We start from the raw sequence: 19748 nt of genomic DNA, 5'->3' as shown, positions 1-19748 counted from the left end.
GCCGCCTGACGGGGGGCCAGCACATGTGCCGCCGCCACGTCGTACACCTCTGCTACCACGTCACGCCCCACCCTCCATACCCCCATCGCATTGCAGCAGAGGTCAACAAGCTCTCTGGAGAGTTGCATCAGCCAAAGGAAGCGGCCAGTACAGTTCTTCAGCGATCCGGCCAAACTACCTGGCTCTGAGGGTTCCTTCCTGGGCTTGGGAGGGGCGCCCCAGGATATCACCTGTACAGTTATGAGGAATGACCCCATCAGAGCCGGGTATTTCAGCCTGGCCGGCTCTCTGAAGAGCTTCCCTTCGGCTATGGGGTGGTATATAAATGTAATAAGTGGTGTGGTGCAGTGGCTAAAGTCTTGGACTGGGAGTCGGGAGGTCTGGGTTGTAGTCCCCACTCGGCCATGGAAACCCACTGGGTGACTTTGGCCCAGTCACAGACTCTTAGCCCAACCTACCACACAGGGTGGTTGTTGTGAGGATAAAATGGAGAGGAGGAGGAGGATTATGTATGCCGCCTTGGGTTCCTTGGAGGAAAAAAGGTGGGATATAAATGCAATAATACATACATACATAATAGATGATGATGATGATGATGATGCAGCAGCTCTCCAGAGAGCCCACCTACCAGCCCTCTGTCCTGTGTTTCGCTCTGAGGATCCCCTCAGAGTGAAACAGAGAGCAGGCTGCTGCTCCAGAAAGCCCTGCCGGCCGCTCTCTCGCTGCAGCGTTGCCAAGGTGGGAGAGATGGAACCGCCGGACTCTCCGGAGCATCACTGAGGTGGTGGCTGCTCTGGAGAGACTTACCAGCCCCTCCCTCCCGCTGTGGCAAATGCCATGACGAGAGAGTGGCTGGCGGCCTTTTCCGGAGCACCTGCTGGAGGTAGCGGCAGCAGTGGGTCACTCCAGGCATGGTCAGGAGGCACAGTGTAATTCACCGCTCCTCCCAGTTTGGCGCCTGAGGCAGGGGCTTCACCCCGCTGCATGGGGGCGTTGGCCCTGCACACACACAGCCTCTACCCCAGCAATGCAAACGTGCACATGTGCACGCCAACCCCCATCTTCACCAGTACCGAGTAACATGAATACTGCAAGTGTATATAGATGTACCGGCTCATGCAGCACCACCCTATTAACGTATTGACGCATGCAAGCAGGAATACTCTGCTTAATGGTTATTCATTGCCTGTCGTTTAGTTTGTCTTTTTCAGTACCACAAGCCAGGGAGGGTGAACCTGTGGCTCTCCATGGTGCAACTGGGCTCCCAGCAAACTTGGCCAATGGCCAGGGCAGCCATCTGAAGGGCCACAGGTTTCCCAGCCCTGCTGTAAGTTGCTCAGAGCATTATTAATGGAACAGTGGGCTAGAAATATCGTAAATAAATAAACACCCTTGTATGTCACTCTAGCCAAGTGGAAAGCCACATTCTCTCCCAAAGGAGACACTGCACATGTGCAAATACAGAACGCAGGTATGCATCCAGACTGTGCGGGCTAGTGGATAAAGTGCTCGACCCAGGAGGCAAATCACTTTTGTTCTCAGTTTCCCCACCTGTAAAATGGGTCTACAGCACAACTAGGCAAGTGTGTGTACACCTACACATTCCATGATGCTGAGGGATCAGAGCCACAGGTGACATTTTTCAGTCTCTATTCCAACCTTAAAGAGGAACTGGCCGTTCAAGCTTAGCAAGGAACTAATGATAGGACCGTGTTTAACCCAGGATTGCCCATGCAGTTCTTCCCCAAAGTTGGAGCCTATGCTCTGAAGCTGGAATTAGAACGCAGACCCTTTGTGCCCTAAGCATTAAGGCAGCCTTCCCCAACCTGGTGCCTTCCTGATACCTTGGACTACAGCTCCTGTCACTCACATCCAGCATGGCCAGAAGGCTGCCCTGGGTGGCTTCTGCCTCAGGAACAGCTGCCGGGATGGGAGGGAGGTTGGACAAGCAGAGCTGGACAGTGAGCTCCAGTCTGAAGAATTGTTTGCAATGCTGCTTGCTTAAGGGAGTGTTGTGACAAGGATAAAGACCACACGGAATTCTGCACACTAAAAATGCCATAGGCATGTCACATGATAATTCTGTTCCAGAGGTTTAACCATCCCAAACAGCGATGAAGCTCTTTGCTTGCACACTTACAACCATAAAACACCCCTAGAACCGTGCAGCAGTTAAACAGGCACTGACACACTCACATATATTAATATTGCTCCTCGTTAAATTTATATCCTCTCTCCGCATAACAGCTCTAGGCCACTTGCAGTCACAAAAATTACATATTACAAAGTTATAAAACTCCCGGTAAAGCAGTAAAGAATTACCATAAAAGCCAAAATAGAAACCGAAGCCTTAAAACAAATCAGGACGAAACAGGTCAGATAAAAGCTAATTCACAGTTTGGAAATGCTTGGCAAAATAAGAACGCTTTACGCCTACATATATACAAGCTGTCAGGGAACCCGACTTACATTTATGCTCCCAAACATGTCACAGCCAACCAGATGACAAACCCAGTTACAAACACACTTTATACTAGCACACAGGCGAATGGCCCGTATTTTCACATCATGTGCAAATGCGCAGCAGCGTTGCTGCACAGGAACAGACCTCTTCGTACGTCCAAAGGGCATTCTAAGACCACTTCAAGGCAGGCCATTTCTCTCTCCTCCCATTTCAGCTGCCCATTTCGCAGTCCTCGTTGCAGTGGTTCAGAATGTGGGTGAATGGACGTCTTCCCTTCCTCTCTTTCGAGGCCTGGCCCTGTGTGGAATGTCCAGGTAAATCTGCATTTGTAACTGCAGAAGGGAGACGGGGAATGATTACCATTCTGAAGTTGCGCACCCACCGAGGACCTTGAGCACTGCTGAGGCACTGCTTTCCCGCAATTAAATTGAAGCAGAATTAAAACAGAGATTGATTCCACATAAGCATTTCAGATATTATTGTGAGGAGGAAGAATACGGCTCATAAAATTTATTCAGTGCTGTACAGTGTACAGAAATTTAAAAATAAGACCATTCCCCCCACCCCATCCCCGTAGGCTTACAATCTAGAATGGGTGGAGATTAACTTTCAGCCCAAGGCGTGATTCCACTTGGGAGAAGCTTTTGAGGACTACATTCCACTGGTGGGTCCAAAGGCAGGAAGCAGGGACAAAATAACAAAAACGTCACTATATTTTCACTTAAAGCTCATAGGGCCAAGTATCGAAGCCGTAGGAGAAGCATTTTAATATTTTAGAATGGGGGGGAAACTGTACAAAAGCCAGGAAGCCACCGATTCTGTGGTTGGGGGATGGGGTGGGGTGAGGGTGGGGAAGAGGACCCACCTCGGACTCCCAACCTGCAACATGGAACCCACTTTCAGAATTTCACAGCATGGCGGCAACAGCTTTGCCGTGACTCATTTGGCCTGATCCCGCAACCTACTTTTGGGTCGCAACCCACCAGTTGAAGAGCACTGGTCTAGCAGAAGGAATGGGCCCTGCTATTCCAGTTAGCTCTATGCTGCAGCCAGGCGGAATGGCAGCGAAGAGATTGGTGAACTATAGTGCCATATTTAGGGTGACCCTATGGAAAGGAGGGCAGGGCTCCAGTATCTTTAACAGTTGTATCGAAAAGGGAATTTCAGCAGGTGTCACTGGTATGCAAGCAGCACCTGGTGAAATTCCCTCTTCCATCACAACTGTTAAAGCTGCAAGAGCCCTGCCCTCTTTAGTATCTAGTCAAGGGGGCAAGGCTCCTGCATCTTTAACTGTTGTGATAAAGAAGGAATTTCACCAGGTACTGCATGCATACACATGGCAGCTACTGAAATTCCCTTTTCTATACAATTGTTAAAGATACAGGAGCCCTGTCCTCCTTTCCATAGGGTCACCCTAGACATATTATCCAGCAATGCCCTTCCCCATGACTAAGATCCTCCCATAATGTTTACTCACAAGTAAGTCCCATTCAGCAGAGGTTCCCATCATCATTAATTATACGTTTCCTCCTTGTAGCTTTAGCCTATTTTATATCTACCTGATGAGCACTAGTGGATGGTTAGTGATGAATTGCCTCTTAATAACCCCTTGACTATCCTCTCTGATTTGTTCCAATATCAGTTTCTATTCCAGGGGGGTGGGGGAGGCTTTAATAATTACTTATTTCCTCTCATTATCATTTTTTCTTTTTGTTTTTATAGTGAAATCACACAGTCACATTATTAAAAACAATAAAAACAATCACTATTCATCACTAATTTGTTCCCATTCGTAGTAGGAAGAAATAAAATGGGATGGACCTGCAAACAGGAAGTGTTTAATTAAAGGCAAAGGAGATCTGAAAAAAACCTCAATTTGTGCTTTGCCTGTCAATATTAGACAGGTTGGTGCTACTCTTAAATGTTCTTACAGGGAGGGTGGAGTCACCGCAAATTAGATCTAAATAATAAAAACAACAACAGGAAGACAACATAGGAAACCCTGGAATACAGAAGGAAGAGAAATTAAGTTATCTGGATGCTCCACTAAAGTGAGTAAATAAAGGGATGGTAATATGGCACGTGAGGCTGTCATTTTGCGATCACAGGGTGCAAATACCCTGTCCCTAACCTTCAGACAGAGACAGAGTATAGAGCCCTGCATATATGCTGATTCAGTCCCATGCGCCAAGACTGTAATTCAGAATCCTATGTCAGCATCACACATAATGTACCACAGAACCACAGGGATAATGCTCAACCATGTGTAGGGTGACCCTATGAAAAGGAGGACAGGGCTCCCGTACCTTTAACAGTTGAATAGAAAAGGGAATTTCAATTGGTGTCATTTGTATGCATGCAGCACCGGGTGAAATTCCCTCTTCATCACAACAGTTAAAGCTGCAGGAGCCCTGCCCACTTTTGTATCTGGTCAAGAGGGCAGGGCTCCTGCAGCTTTAACTCTTGTGATGAAGAGGGATTTTCTTCAGGTGCTGCATACATACAAATGACACCAACTGAAATTCCCTTTTCTATTCAACTGTTAAAGGTACGGGAGCCCTGTCCTCCTTTTCATATGGTCACCCTCCCCATGTGCACATGGATCATCTTACTAGCAAAAACTGGCACAAACCTGCTGGGAAATATAGAGATGGTCAAACCAAAGACTTGAGCATGTTGTAGTAAGCGCTACAGGGAATACTAGTTCTATCCCAATGTACTTGGCCTTCTTTCCTCACATAATACTGGAAGCATGCCGGTATTATGTGAGCCCACGCTGCTAGTGTGATCTCTCTCTCTCTCTCTCTCTCTCTTCCCTCAAGTGACCCTGCTTACAGGTAGACTTGTAGATATATTAGTAAACAGAGCAATTGCATCTTGTTTCAGATGCCACGTGTAAAAATGCAACATGGACAACAGCCTAAATATCAACAGCACTCAGGCAAACAAACAAATACACATCACCGCGTTTTGACGAGACACAACAATAAACCATTTACGCAGACCCACGAGTTAGAATATGGGGCCACCTGGGCTTCTTTAGTCTGTGCTGGGGCAACCGGAGGCCTGATACCAGGGTAGATGGACCTCCGGGTGTGATGCTGGCTGGAAGAGAGGAGGTTAAGCCCACATCCCCTGTGCCTCTTTGCTGAGGAGACAGTAATTTCCGCAATCACAGAAGTGTTTCTATTCCTGGGAGTGCAATCAGAAGCCGGCACACTGCCTGGCTCATCAGGGCCTGTTGCAAGCAAAGACACCCCCCTTCCGCCCTTGCTGATCCTGTCACCCTACCACCACCAGGAACAGGCATGGGGGGCCAGGCCAACTTACAGGCCCAAGGAGGAGAGAAAATGGGGTTGGATGGATATACAGAGGCCCAGCGCATGGAAAGTGGTTTCAAGCGCTACCTCTGCCGTCGCGTTCCAACATAAACTAGGGGGGGGGAATGTTTTCCCGCAGCCCCGTTTAGCTTGCCTGTAAAATGGGGGTAATGTCATGTGTTCTCACAGGGTTATTTGTGGACACGACGCAGATTGCAAAGCCCTTTCCAAATTTAAAAAGTGCCGTGTAAAAGACAAGCGGCACACGATGTAACCACACGGCGAATACGCGCAAAACCCTTCCCCTAATCCCCGGTGCTCCTTTACATTGTATGAAATGTGAGAGGTGAAGAGTCAGGAAGGTGTCGTGGCTGGAGAGTGGGAAGTAGGGCCCAGGACACCTGGGTCTAAATCTCCGCTTAAACATGATGCTCTGCGGGGGACCCTGGGCCAGTCGCAGGGCTCTGGCGAGGAGGAGAACCATGACTTTCATACTATAATATATATTAAGAATAAACATAATTTCTCATTGGGAAGCAGGAATTAACATGCCACCTGCATGTAGGAATTTCAGCAACAGGCAAAGCGGCCCACATGTTCTATGGCACAGAGTGTGCAAAGCCTCACCCCTGAGCTCAACACAGTGGAATCACCCGCATGAAGCCCGTTCCACACACACACCCCACCCCACGGCGAGGGGGCTTTTGCCTGCTCTTTTGCCCCGGCTCTACATCTTCCCAAAGAGCACCAAAGGCCTTCCCGATTCTCAGCCCCCCTCGCTCGGAGTCTCCAGCTCCCACTTCCCCACTCAGCCTCCTTCGCCATTCTCCCAAATGAGCTTTCCCATCGTTTCTCTTTTCTTCCTCCTCTCCCCTCGCTCGTTGGTTCCTGCCGGAGTTATTGATTTTCCTGCCTTTTCTTTCTCTCCCCTCGGGGCCCCGAGTCGTGCTGCGTTTTTGTCCTTTTTCTCGCTTTTTATTTCCTGCGCGCGTCTCAGTCGGAGGAACACAGAAACGAACACGGCCCCCGGGTGTTTGACATCGCCGGGTGGATGCCACACACCAGGGCAAATGTCCCCGGCATGCCCCTGCAGGCAGATGGCTCTCACGGGGGGCAGGGGTCTAGGAGAGGCAGCTGCTTCTTGGTGGGGGGCAGCCCTTTGGACAGGGGTCCATCCCTTCTTTGCCAGTGAGAATGCATCTGCTTCTGGAGGGGGAGCAGCTGTTTATACGTAAAGATGCTCTGACCGGACACTCGCCCCTAGCTTGGGACTTCAGTACATGCAAGGATCTCTACATTTGCTTCTGGCATGTGGCTTGTAGACATGGGGACCCTTTAATCCATCCCTTCTCCAACCTGATGCCCTCCAGTTGTGTCAGACTACAAATCCCATAGCTGGCTGAAGGATTCTGGAAATTGTAGTCTCATACATCTGGAGGGTGCCAGGTTGGGGAAGGCTGCTTTACTCAATGCTCAGGAGCAGCCAGGGTGGAAAAACAGGAGCCTTTGCTTGATGAAACTGCTGTATTCCAGCACCAGCAGCCTTTACTGGTATACGTCTTTATTAGCACAAATGCTTCCAATAAGTAGTCACCCACAGTGAAAGCTTCGGAAGGTCTTTTAAAAGTAGACCTGTGTTGGCCCAGATCCCCCGTATTTGTTGTGCATTGCAGTTTAGGCCAGACACTGAACTGCAGCGGAGTGTGGTGTAGAGATGCCACTTCCATTTCGGAGTGACTGGGAGTTGTAGTCCAACACATCCGGAGGACACTGAATTGGGAAAGGCTGGGCCAGGGGGAGGGGCGGGATCATAAAGGCCTGACAGGGTGCATAGCTCAGGGCTAGAGCACATCCTTGGCTTGTATCAGCCCCCCTCGGCACCTCTGGTTAAAGGATCGCAGGTGGCAGAGCTGAGAGAGATCCCTTCCTGAGGTCTTGGAGGCTTGGGCTGGGTGGAAAGGTGCCCTAATTTGATGCGGGGAGCCTGTGAGTTAGGCGTGAAAGGCCTGAGAAGGTGCTGTAACATCAGGGCCTTGGGGATGGCTGCATTCAGCTTGAGGGAAGGGCCGTAGCGGAGTGACAGGACGCTTGCTTCAAGTACAGAAGAATCCCAGGCTCAGTCCCTCCCCCCGGCATCTCCAAGTAGGGCAGGGAGAGGCTCCTGCCTGAAACCCTGGAGATCCGTTGCTGCCAGTCAGTGTCAACAATGCTGGGCGAGATGGACCAATGGTCTGACTCAGCGTGAAGCAGCTTTCTATGTTGCTATGTTGGGTGACACGGAGATGATATTCGCCTTAGCGTGACTTGGTGGAAGAATCCAATTGCCACATATGGGTGGGCGACAAGGACCTTGCCTTATTTCTCTTAGCAAGGGAGGAACATAAGAAGAACTCCACTGGAACAGACCAATGCCTCCATCTAGCCCAATATCCTGTCTCCAACAGTGATCAGCCAGATGCTTCTAGCAAGAACTAGAACCAGTGGCAAGAACCATTGTTTATCTTCTCCAGCAACTTATATTCAAAGGTACACTGCTTCTGAACATGGAGGCTCCACTGAGCCCTCATGGCTAACAGCCATTGATTGACCTCTCATCCTTGAATTTTGCTTTTTAAATCGCTTTCTCAAGCCAGCCAAGCCAATTGCCAACACATCTTGTGGCAGGGAATCCCACAAGTCAATTATGCCCTGCAGGAAGAAAGCTCTTCCACTCTTTCCGTCTCGAGTCTCCTGCCAAACATTTTCATCAGGCGACCCCACGTTGTAGCATTGTGGCAAAGCGAGGAAAACTTCTTTGTACCTTCATGCTCTGCGCTATGCCTAATTCGATAAAGCTCCATTATGTCGCTTCCACAACTTTTTTCCCATAACCCCAAAGCCCCCAATGGCTCTCGTTTAGCGTCGTGTGGCATCTTAATTTGGGGGTGAGGGGAGGTAAAGCTGGGATCATCAGACCCGGCTTCCCTTTGCAGACACGCTGTACCGATGAGACACACACACGCCTCAGAGAGGTTTAATCAAAGTCGGCAGGTTTCATTTCCACCTGCCAGCCGCCTGCAGGAGCGAAATCCCCCTGGATCACGGCGGGTTTGGGGGGAGGGAGAAAAAGAGGGGGTCCAAGAGAGGCAGCAAGGGAAAGGAATATGGGAGTGGGGGGGAGAGAGTTATTAGCCAAGAGGAACCAATCACCAGATTCCTAAGGCCAGAGGGGTGATGGGGAGGGTCCAGGGTTTCGTGCGTCAATTTCATGCCTCCCACAAACCCTTAATCCCATCAAGTGACGCTCACAGCCTCTTCTCTGCCTGTAATTAATTTGGAAACCGCGCGCACACACACACACTCAGGACTTGTGCGCGCAGCACCTCTGTTTGCTGATGCCTCATGCTCCCAGCTTGCTACTTCTTCCCCGCACCCACCCACCCCCGCCACCTCCATGTTGCGCTTTCTCCCTTCTTGTCCGGCCCTGCTCTTTTCATCCAGACCTACACATCTCGCATTGCCACCGCGCCCCCCCCCCTCCACCCCAGCTTAACTTGAGCCAGGATTTAGCCACAGCCTATGTATTCAGACCTGGCCCTGAAATATATGGCGTAGGAACAGAGCATGCGCAGAGTGCATTTGACATATGTAACTGCACACAAACTGCAATTAGGCTGCTCTTGTTTAGCATCTGACTTACGGAGGGCAAGAACTGAACCCCAGTATTTCTCAGGAAAAAAAAGAAAAGAAAGAAAGATCTCCTTCTAAGTGGTTAATTTGTAAGTGGTGAAGCGTTTATCGCCTGAACCTGTTGAGAAGTTACACTCTCAGAACCTGGAATCCCTATTCCGTAATTCCGGATGGAGTGAGGGCTGTGGTTACTTAGTGCTGGGAGGGGAAACACTCTGCGCATGTTCATGGAGATCTTTAGCACTGAAAAGGAGTCTGGATGAGTCCAGGCTCAAGCTGGCTCGCCCTTTGCCTGCACCTCGTCGTCGCCCTCCTCCTCCAATCTTCATTTACGGCCTTTGGCTCTCACAGTGGAGGATCCCTGCCCAAGCAGCTGTTTCCACCACCTCTCCCATCCCCTCCCTCTATTGGCAGGGGCCTTTTCCTTCAGCTGTTTCGGTGTGCGCACAGATTTCGAGCAAAGCTGCCAAACCATCAGCCTCACACTGGATCACCCCAGTTTCTTGGAACCCGGACAACAGGGCACTTGCGCGAGCACAGCTGTGCCTGGCAATTCTTGAAAGCGCCTCCCCCCCCCCACCTGCTCTTCACTGGAGCAGGGGGGACCTTTTCATAAGTGTCCATTAGCGGCTTGTTCTGGAAACTGGAGCATCTGGAGGAAGGGGGGGGTCGGGAATTGTTCCAGAACCCTCTGGGTTTTTTTTGCAGGGAGGAACAGGTGGGGGCTGGTGGCAGTGAGAGATAAATGAGAGCGGCTGTGAAGGGGCACAGAGACAGCATGGATGGGAAAAGGGGCTGGCGGCGAGAAGAGGAGGGTAGGCACTGCCAGAAAAGACCTGTAGGTTTGGTTGAAGCAGGACATTAGTAAGCAGCACCATGGTTTATACGCGGAGGAGGAGGAGGAGGAGGAGGAGGAGGAGGAGGAGGAGGAGGGCAGGCAGAGCGCGTCGACAGCCATCTACAAACAGAGCATCTTTTTCTGAATGGCTGTGTCTGTAGCCTTAAAAGTCTGCCTATGTGCAGGAGGTATTTTGCATAGTGTCTGAGTTAGGGTGTACGTAGGAGAGGGAAGACAGCGGCAGGCCAAAGCCCGATTCAGGAGGATCCCCATGTGCAGCCCGAAAAAGAAGACAACCAGAGAAGGTTCTGGCTTGGGTGTGAGAGTGTATCCATGACAAACTGCACTGATCATCTGGATTAGCGTGTCTGTAAGAACGGGATGCAGGCACAGGATGGATGTTGACAGCTACAGCCAAAGAGTCTATGAGCAAGGGAGGGGTGGGGGAGAGAGAGAAGAACTGCCTTCCCCCCTTTTTTATCTGGACATTAAAAGAACCCCTTCATTACAACGTGAAGCTATAGAGTAAAATTGCACTTAAGATGGCATGTGTGGGGAAACATAGCAAAAAAAAATCTGGGGAATGTATTTATATGTACTGTACAGCTGGCTAGTCCATTGGTGGCAGTTCGATGGCATTTGGAGGGGTTGCAAACATCAGCAAGAGAGAGGGCATAGGCAGCTGCCAAATCAGACCATGGGTCCATTTAGCTCAGTACCATCTGCAATGACTGGTTGTAGTACAATAGCATAAAGGATGAGTATAGATGTCGGATCTAGTGTACGTGCCTTAAAACAACGTTGCCGTCCAGCATGACGAAAATGGTGTAGGTACAAGCGGAGGGGCTACATAGCTACAGGGTAGTTAAAGTGGTGTCAATGCGCATAGCATGAGATGACAACGTTTCCTTTGCAAGAGGTGTAAATGGAATACCTGAGAGCATGAAGTATGTACCTATAGTCCATGTTTGCACTGGGGAATAGATACAGTGATACCGTCCAGGTATGCTTATAGCCTAGCCATTATAGCCAATGGTGAGGAATGATGGATGTTGTAGGCCAAAACAACTAGAGGGCCCCAAATTGTCTACCCCTAGCTTATGGGAAGTGTTGGTCTTAAGAGGAAACAGTAAAAACTATGCATCTGAATTTCCCTAGAACATACCGGAAAAGTTATGTAGATACAGACCAGAACCCTACTCACAGAAGTATCTATATTTCAGATATATGATTAACATGGGGAAAATGTGTATATTCCCCAGACATTGTGGTGAATATCTTATTTGTACGAACAGGGGGACTATGGACACCACCCAGTCAATATGCATAACCCTCCAAGAGATGTTAGGGAATATGAGCATTTCACACCTGACCAATGACTGTGCATATTTTACAACTGGAGAATATGCACAATGGCCAGTCAATGTGTGAAAGACCCTGTTTATGCAGTCATGTTGCACACACTCCCCAGCATCGTTTGGAGACTTTGCACATTGACTGGACAATGTGAAAAATCTTTTGTTCATTTGGTATGTTCTCCACAAGATCTAGTGAACGTGCACAGTGGCAAATGTTTATGCCCATTCTCCATTCAACCACAAGGCGTTTACATATTAATTAAAAGGATACCACTCTGTTTGCTTGAAAGTCTGTTTGATGAAAACTCCTTGCAAAAATGTGTGGGCAAACTATTGATTCTACCTCAAGGCTTGCAGATACCGCTAAATGGGTGTCTTAAGGACAGGCAGGTTCATTATGCAAATCTGTGATGGCAGTCTAATAGTATATTTCAGAGACACATGGGAATACAGATGGAAGACTGGTGATGCCAGAGACCAGGCAGTAACTATATTTCACCTGTATGCGTTCAGAGCTCTCCTGGTTGTGTGCACATACAAGTTGACACTTCCACTACTACTATCAGTACCGTAGTAGTATTTAACATTCCTTTAGTAATGCTATAAGCACCTCAGTGCACTGTTCTAAATCCATGCAGCACAATTTGCTGTCCCGCCCTAATGTGTTGCTAGGAAGCTCCTCCACGAGCCAACACCTCTTAAGGGGAGAAAACATAGAACCCATGTGAAAAATCCATGAGTGACAGCGAGAGAGAGTCATTCTGATAGCTATGTGTTTGGTGAGGACAGTCCGGACCAGACATGTGGCTCCTTTGTCAAGTGGGAGAGACAGTACAGTTATGAATATCATTTATAGTGGGCCAACAGGGCAAATGTGCTTGACCATCCTTATGTGGTCCATCCCCTAGGTAGATCACTAGTATCACCATATTACAGATGGAAAACTGAGGCTGAAACGAATTTGTCCAGGACTGTCTAATGAGCTCATGGCTGAACCTGGAGGTGGCTTGAACCCAGCTCTCCTGGGTCCGTAGCCATCCCCTGCATGCCAAGCCATCATACTGGTTTGCTTGGATGCATATAGTTGCAGGCAAGAAAATCCACCAAGACAGACACTCACAAACACACAGCCAGCCTGAAAAGAGATAATTATTGGTAGCGGGGCATACTCATGCCAGAAGAGTCAACCGATCAACAAGCACAGTCAAGAGAGAAAACAGTCGGTGAAAAAGACAGTCAGAAGGGAAACCACAGATCCACACACACAGTTAGAGGGAAGAGAACAAGCCATGTGCACAAAAGGGTGGCGGCGAGAGAGCAAGCCTCTGACACAGGTACACACAGTGCGGAAGAATCAACGCTCCCCCCGACACACACACACACACACTCACTGGTACAATGATCAGTAAGGAGACAGCCATTGATGCACCTGAAGCAGCAGCAGCAGAGGGGTTCATTGACGCACATGCACAGTCAGAAAGGAGAAACAGCCACTGAGACACTCGGAGCTCCTTCAAGGGCACACCTGCTTCATAAGATGCTAGCAGTCTCACATGTGAACAGGCAGCCTCCGTGTGTGAGAAGCCCACAGACGCATGAGAAGAAGCGCACTGTCAGTCAGGCACTACATGCCCAGCAATGTGGCATCCGAAAAGGTGAATATTTAAAGACAAAGACATACTCAAAGGTCATAGTCACCATCAGACTGGGCCATACCAATGATCCATCTCAACCTAGTATCCAGAATCCGGGGAGGAAAATATCGCTTCAGCCCCCACAGCCGTGGAAGCACCGCGTGGCCCCATTTCCAATCCTAGGAGAAAGGGGGCAGAAACATCTTTGTGACTGGCAGCCACAGACTGCCCCTGGGGATTGCACAAAAGATGGAAGGGGCACCAGCCGCTCAGCGTTCTGCCTTTGGGCTGCACTGAAACACCCACCCACAAAAGAAATTGGGCCAAAAACAGAGTCAGAACGGAAGGCGCACATGCATCCTTTAGCAAAAGCTAGCATCTCCTTAGGGATTCCCCCCACCCCCTCCTCACACTCTGAAAACACAGTTACTAGAGGAAACCACAGTGGTAATTATGAAGTGATTTTATCGTCTGCCTTGCACTCAGTCCTACAGACATCTTCAGCATGTGTCTGCCTCCTCTCTCCATCTCTGTTGGCTGTTATCAATCTTATCCCATCCTCCATCATAGTGTTTACCCCCCACTAAAACAAACAAACACCTGTCTTGAACCCCCTACCGAGTTGCAGAATCCTGTGACAGTGGGCTCCACAGGTCATTCATGGATTGTGGGGGAAGTGTGGGGGAAAGCCTTTCGAAAAGGATGTCCAGAAGATAGCAGGTGGCAACAGAGCAGCAACAGGGAAATACTGAATGGACCACACCCCAGCCAACAGGGGGCAATACTTTTTATTCATAAGCACCAGCCGTGCCCGCAATGGTCCCTGACTTTCTTTCTTTGGAACAGCATCCCCTGCCCTACGCCTCTCTAGGAAATAGCACCCTCTAGGGGCTACCAGTACCAAAGTCTCTATCATCTTCCTAACCTGCTGCCTACACTCCATCTTTGCTTCTCTTCCCTTTCTTCAATTTCCCCTTGCTTGGCATGCAAGCAGTAACAGGACTGTTGCCTGCATTCTACAACCGAGCCTCTGAACTCTTCCTTCTGGAAGGACCATAGCTCCAAGGGAGAGTTCCTCCTTGGCATGGAGAGGGTCCTAGGTCCAAGCCCTGGCATCTCCAGGTAAAAGGCTCAGGTCAATGGATCATGGACAGAGACCCTGCGAGAGATGGACCAATAGCTTGGCATGGTGTGAAGCCACTTCCTAGGTCCCCTGCACTTCTCCCATCTTTTCTCACTCCCAAATTACTTTTCACACACACACCACTACTGGTTCTGTTACAGGAGAAATGGAGGGCCTTTCCCACAGGGTGGCATTAGAGTTTGTATATGAAAAAGAGTGGCATACAAGTCAGCGTATGGGAAGAGTGCTTGAATGATGGGGGGCAGGTAGGGGCCCTTAATACAAGCCACAAGCCCCACCTTTAAGTCCCCCATTTTAGCCAAATCATGTTTCTAAAGACAGCCAACCCTTCTCTGCCCCCTACCTGCAATTTGAGCATAGGGATGGGGTGCAGATGGGTGCTTTCCGGGGATAAGACACAGCTGGGAAGGCAGGCATCCAGGCCCCGACTCACCATGCCCCAGCCTTTCGCCAAAGAATCCCGTCCATGATTCAGTCAGGCCAGAGCAAAGCCACCCTCTTGGGACAACATGAGCATGGGAAGAAACCACTGGCCCTGGCTAAGCAACCGGTTGTCTTGGGAGTGCGAAGGGACGGAGGAGATGTGGGGGCAGCCCAAGCGGGATTTGCTTCCCCAGGCACACGGAGCCTGGATCTAGTGGTGGCTGTAGGGAGGGCTGTGCCCTCCTAGCCTGGACTGTTGGCGTGGCGTGGGAAATGGACCGATTGGAGCAGAGAAGCTGGGGGGCCCTCTAGGAAGAGCGTGGGCTGGAAATAGGGAAGCCAGCTGCTCAGTTGTTTAGGAGGGGAGTCGGGTATTGGGGGTTGAGCCAGCCAGGGCCCCTGCTGCAAGGTCTTGGATACAGCTGTTCCCTACTCATCCACCTTCCTTTGGGGGGCAGATACAGACCCAGACAGGATTCTGTTGCCCTTCTTGCTTTGAAGTGGCAGCAGGGAGATTTTTTCTGTTTTAATGACTGGTAGAGATAAATCACTCTCTGGCTCAACATCTGAGTCTTTCGACACCGGTTACACAGAAAATCCTCCTTTAACTCGCGTCCGACCTGTCAAAAGCCCTTATGAAGAGGCCGCTTTAGTCAAACCCCTCTCCTCCCCCCCCCAAACCCGACGGAAGGGGGACCCTCAACACCTACTCAACTTCCCCCCCTCTCCGTCCCCAACCTCCACAAGCCCCCTTTCTCGGACACGGACTGGCCTGGGACCACTTCACACGTTCCTGGTCTTCAAACCCAGCCATCTTAGGATCCCTCTGCTGGCTGGCCGGCCGGCCTGCCTTCCTCCCTCCTGACTGAGAGGTGTGGCCCCCGCGCGATCACGGACCAAACCCGGGTGGGAAAGGGGCTTCGTCGCCGTCGCCTTGCCCGCCCCAGCTCCAGCTCCAGCTCCAGCAGCAGCCTTCTCACCTCCACCAGCTTCTGATCCAGGCGGGCCAAGCGGCGGCTTCCTTTCGTCCTGCCGCAGCACCCTCTCCCCGAAGGGGGCCCCGCCGTGTCCTCTCGCGCGCGCCCCTCGGAGGGTGGGGACTGTCGGGCAGCCCTGGCGGCGTCTAAGGCCCAGTCCGGCGTGTGTGGGGAGCGGTCCTCACGCCTCCCGCTGCAGCCCCCTCCCCCGAAGCTCCAGCCCCCCTCCCCTTTGTGGGAGAACCCTGCCCCGGGGGTGGGGTTGGAAGGGAGGCTCTGTCGCTCTAGTCATTAAACCCCCTACGGAGATCTGAAGATGTCTGGCTTCTTGCCCCACTTTAACCACTATAATCCACTGCCTTCCTGAAGAAGCCAATGACTCCTGGCCGTTGGCTCCCGCCTGGTCTCAACCCCGCGCTCCTCCCAGAAGACCCAGGCGCTTTGGCTCGCTCGCTCTCTGTCGCGCGCTCTCTCCCTCTCTCCCACCGCACCCCACTCCTCCCCCTTTACGCTCAGCTTTAGTCCTGCCCAGGCCCACTAACCACTAGGCATTTGTCTCCTCCTGAACAACCCAGGCGTCCGAACTCCCCGCCGGTTCGATCCACTAGATTTCATTCCCAGAGGCCCCCGCGGGGGCCCTCCTAGCCTGTCCACACTCCCACGGGCGAACCGGGCCCGATCCTGCTGCTTCCCTCGTCCCCTTGGCCGTCCGAGTCGAGGCCACCCAGAAAAGGAAGCCGCGGCGCGGGGGGGGAATGCTATCCTCCCCCCGGCCTTCCTTTCTGTCTCTAAACAGGGGGTAGAGGGAGGTAGATGCCCTTCAGTTGGCTATTATATTATATTATAATTTTTGTCCAAAAATACGGACGGCTTCTCTGCTAAGAAAATCCAGACGCTGCAATCAAGTCTCCCTGTCTCTGTGATTCTTTTTCAGTCGGAATTGATTCAGAATAATATCAAGGAGGGTTTTCAAAAACACATTTTAATTATTATTTTTTTGCATCTCATGCGCTTGCAGTCTGTGTGATCAATGCCCAAAGAAATCACGCGCGAGCGTACACACACACGGGGGGGGGGGGGCGCAGCACCCATTCTTTCCCCTGCAAACCCAGCCCCCTTGGGGGTGGGGGTAAAAAGGGCGCTTTTAGAAGTCTGAACTCATATCTTGGGGGGGGGTGTCCCTCACGAAAAAAGGGACAAAAACGTGAAATCATTGGGGGGGGGTGTCTTTTCAACTAGGGTCAGTTATATATTAAACAGGAGTGCTTCGAGATCATCAGTACAATTGAGGGGGGCTGTAGATTCCCCTCCACTTTCCACTAAGCCCCCCCCCCCCCGGTCACTTTCCCTTTAAAAACATCAACCAACCAAAGGTACCGGGGGATAGGGGGAAAGAGTCAGAGAAGAAGCCCCCTCCTCCATATTCAAGCAAGCAGCAAATCCCTGTGCCTGTGACCCTGCGTAACGACACCGGGACGTTTGTCTTGAATAGGGGTTTTAATAAATAAATAAACAAATAAATAGATCTTACCTTTTCATGACAACTCCCGAGGAAAGAATAAACCAGGAAACTGAAGAGCAAAAAATAAAATAAAAAATTCTCCGCGTCTGGAGGGAGAGAGAGAGAAAATTGTTTCCTCCTTGATCTTTTTTTTTTAAAGATAATTTTATTTATTCCTATTTTTTCCCTCCTCTTAATCTCCTTTTCTCCTGCGGGGAATCAAACAAGCGCTAAATCCAACCAGCCACGAGAGCAGCAGCAGCATCTTCTCCCCCCTCCTTTTCTCTCCCCCCCCCCTTTCTCCTTTTCTTCCTTTCCCTTCCAAAATTTATTTCCGATCTTTATTCACCGCTCAGGCACCCCCCCGCCTTTTCTCTCTCTCCCCCCCCTCTCCGTGTCTGTCTCCGTTCAAGGTTGTTGCAGGCTTCCGCGCTACACATGTTGCATCCCAAAGTTAAAGCAGAAACCGGCGTCGGAGCGGGCGGATGGTCGCCGGCGAGGAGGGATCAAAATAAATAAATAAATGCCAAAGCCAAAGTCGCTTCCTTGCAAGCTGCCTTTCCCCGGGGCCTTGAGCCTAGAAATCTCTGCATCGCTTAGAGAGTTGAGTTTTTTATTTATTTTCTTCTTACCACCACCACCACCACCACCCCTCCCTTTCCGGGTCACCTTTCTAAAAACACGCGGCGGTGCAAAAAAACCCAAAAAGATGTAAGGGGGGGGAGATGTTGAGAGAAGCGCATCGGGAGGGGAAGGGGAAGGGCGAGCGGGGGGGGCTTGATATATTTTTATTCCTTTAACGCAGACAAGACCACGTCGTCTGTTCTTTTCCCCTCTCGCGCAAGGCAAAGATACACACACACACACGCACGCACGCACACCAGAGAGGGTCATTAGCATTCAACACCAATACCACAATCCCCACCACCACCACGGCAGAAGCAGGTTGCAAAGCGAGAGAAGGCGAAGCTCAGCGCGCCGCAGTCCTAGCCGCTGGAGGGGCGGGTGGGGGGGTGGGGCTGGATCAGATCGGATCCCTGGCGCCAACGGATCGGTTTCCCCAAGTCGAGCTGGGGGGTGCCGGCGGGGACTCACACGCGCGCACCAACCTGGCTTCGGCAGAAGGTGAGGTCTGGAGCAAAGGATTCGGTGTGGATCGGCTTAGCAGAGGCCGAGCGAAGGGGAAGGGGCGGCAAAGGGTGTGAGGTTCTGCCCCCACCCGCCAGATAGGGTCGCCCCACCGCCACGCGGAAGGCCCAACAGCACATTCGTTGCAGAGAAAAGGTGAAGTTCGACCGTCTCTGCACAAATCCTCTCCCCCGTCCACCGCACCCCTACAGAACACACACACACACACACACACACCGCTTTCCAAACGTGCCTCCAGAATTAGAGGTACTAACTGACCCAGAGAGTGAGAAAGAGGCAGAGCGGGGGGCGGGGGGGGATCCAAAGCCAACCATCGGCTATTTACATATGATAAATCACTGAGGTGTATGGAAATATAACTGTCCGCTGCTTGCCATCGATCACAAACAAACAAGCTGGCCGGGTGGCAGAGGAGCGCGGGGGGGGGACACCATTGCAGCCCCCTTCTGGCTGTCATCCACCCTGCTATGAAGGCACACGGCGGTGCTGAAGATGAATGGACGGAGAGGGCATTTAAAAAGCAGGAAAGCGGTGTCGTAAAAGAGAAGGCGTCCTGTCACCAAGGGCCAGCAAGATGCACAGGGGAATTATTATTATTATTATTATTATTATTATTATTATTATTATTATTATTATTATTATTATTATTGGGAGGATCTTTTCGTGTCGTTCCTGCAGCGTCACAGGATGGAGACACCACGAGGCTGAGCACACAGCGACGGATAGGAGACCACAAGTGGAGTAGAAAAGGAGAGGAAAGCCGTGGTAGTACACACAGGGAAGCGATAGAGGGCGCTGTAGGACTTAGGCCCAACTGCCCTTTGGCACCACCACGTGGGCAGTCAGGGGTGGGCTCAGTGGGGTGGGGGTGGGAGGAACAGGCCAGGGGGGAGGAGCCTACAAGGAAGTGTGGGTGCCACTGAGCAGTGGAAGCCAGGGAGGACAAGGGCAGGTTAGTCCAAATTTGGGAGCGTGTGTGTGTCTTGTGAAGCAAAGAACCCTGTTTGGAGTTGGATCCTTTGGTAGTAGCAACTGAGGGGAGCGCTGCTATCGCCCTGCTTCAGGAACTCAGGGTGGGTTGCAAAATGGCCCACCAGGAAGAGCTCACAAGAGACAGGAAGCTGCCTTACTCCAAGTCAGGTCATTCTGGATGGTCTCTCTAGCTCAGTAGTGTCTGCAGTGCCTGGCAACAGCCTCTCCAGGGTCTCAGGCAGAGGTTTACCCACCTCTCTCTGGAGCCGCCAGGGGTTGAACCTGGGCATGTGCTCCAC

The 19748-nt window shown here is 51.0% G+C and overlaps 1 protein-coding gene across 1 annotated transcript in view; it reads right to left on the bottom strand.

The window, feature by feature from the left end:
* The window catches only part of GRIN2D (glutamate ionotropic receptor NMDA type subunit 2D), a 60108-nt gene extending 42686 nt beyond the window's left edge, over positions 1 to 17422 (bottom strand). The window contains exon 1 of the mRNA XM_063137652.1: positions 17359 to 17422. The gene's annotated coding sequence lies outside the window, so the exon portion shown is untranslated. The remainder of the gene's footprint in view (positions 1 to 17358) is intronic.
* Positions 17423 to 19748: the final 2326 nt, after the last annotated feature.

Source organism: Elgaria multicarinata, chromosome 11, assembly GCF_023053635.1.
Source record: "Elgaria multicarinata webbii isolate HBS135686 ecotype San Diego chromosome 11, rElgMul1.1.pri, whole genome shotgun sequence".
NCBI lineage: Eukaryota > Metazoa > Chordata > Lepidosauria > Squamata > Anguidae > Elgaria > Elgaria multicarinata.
Note: the sequence above shows the minus strand (reverse complement) of the source record. Positions and strands in the feature narration are given on the sequence as shown.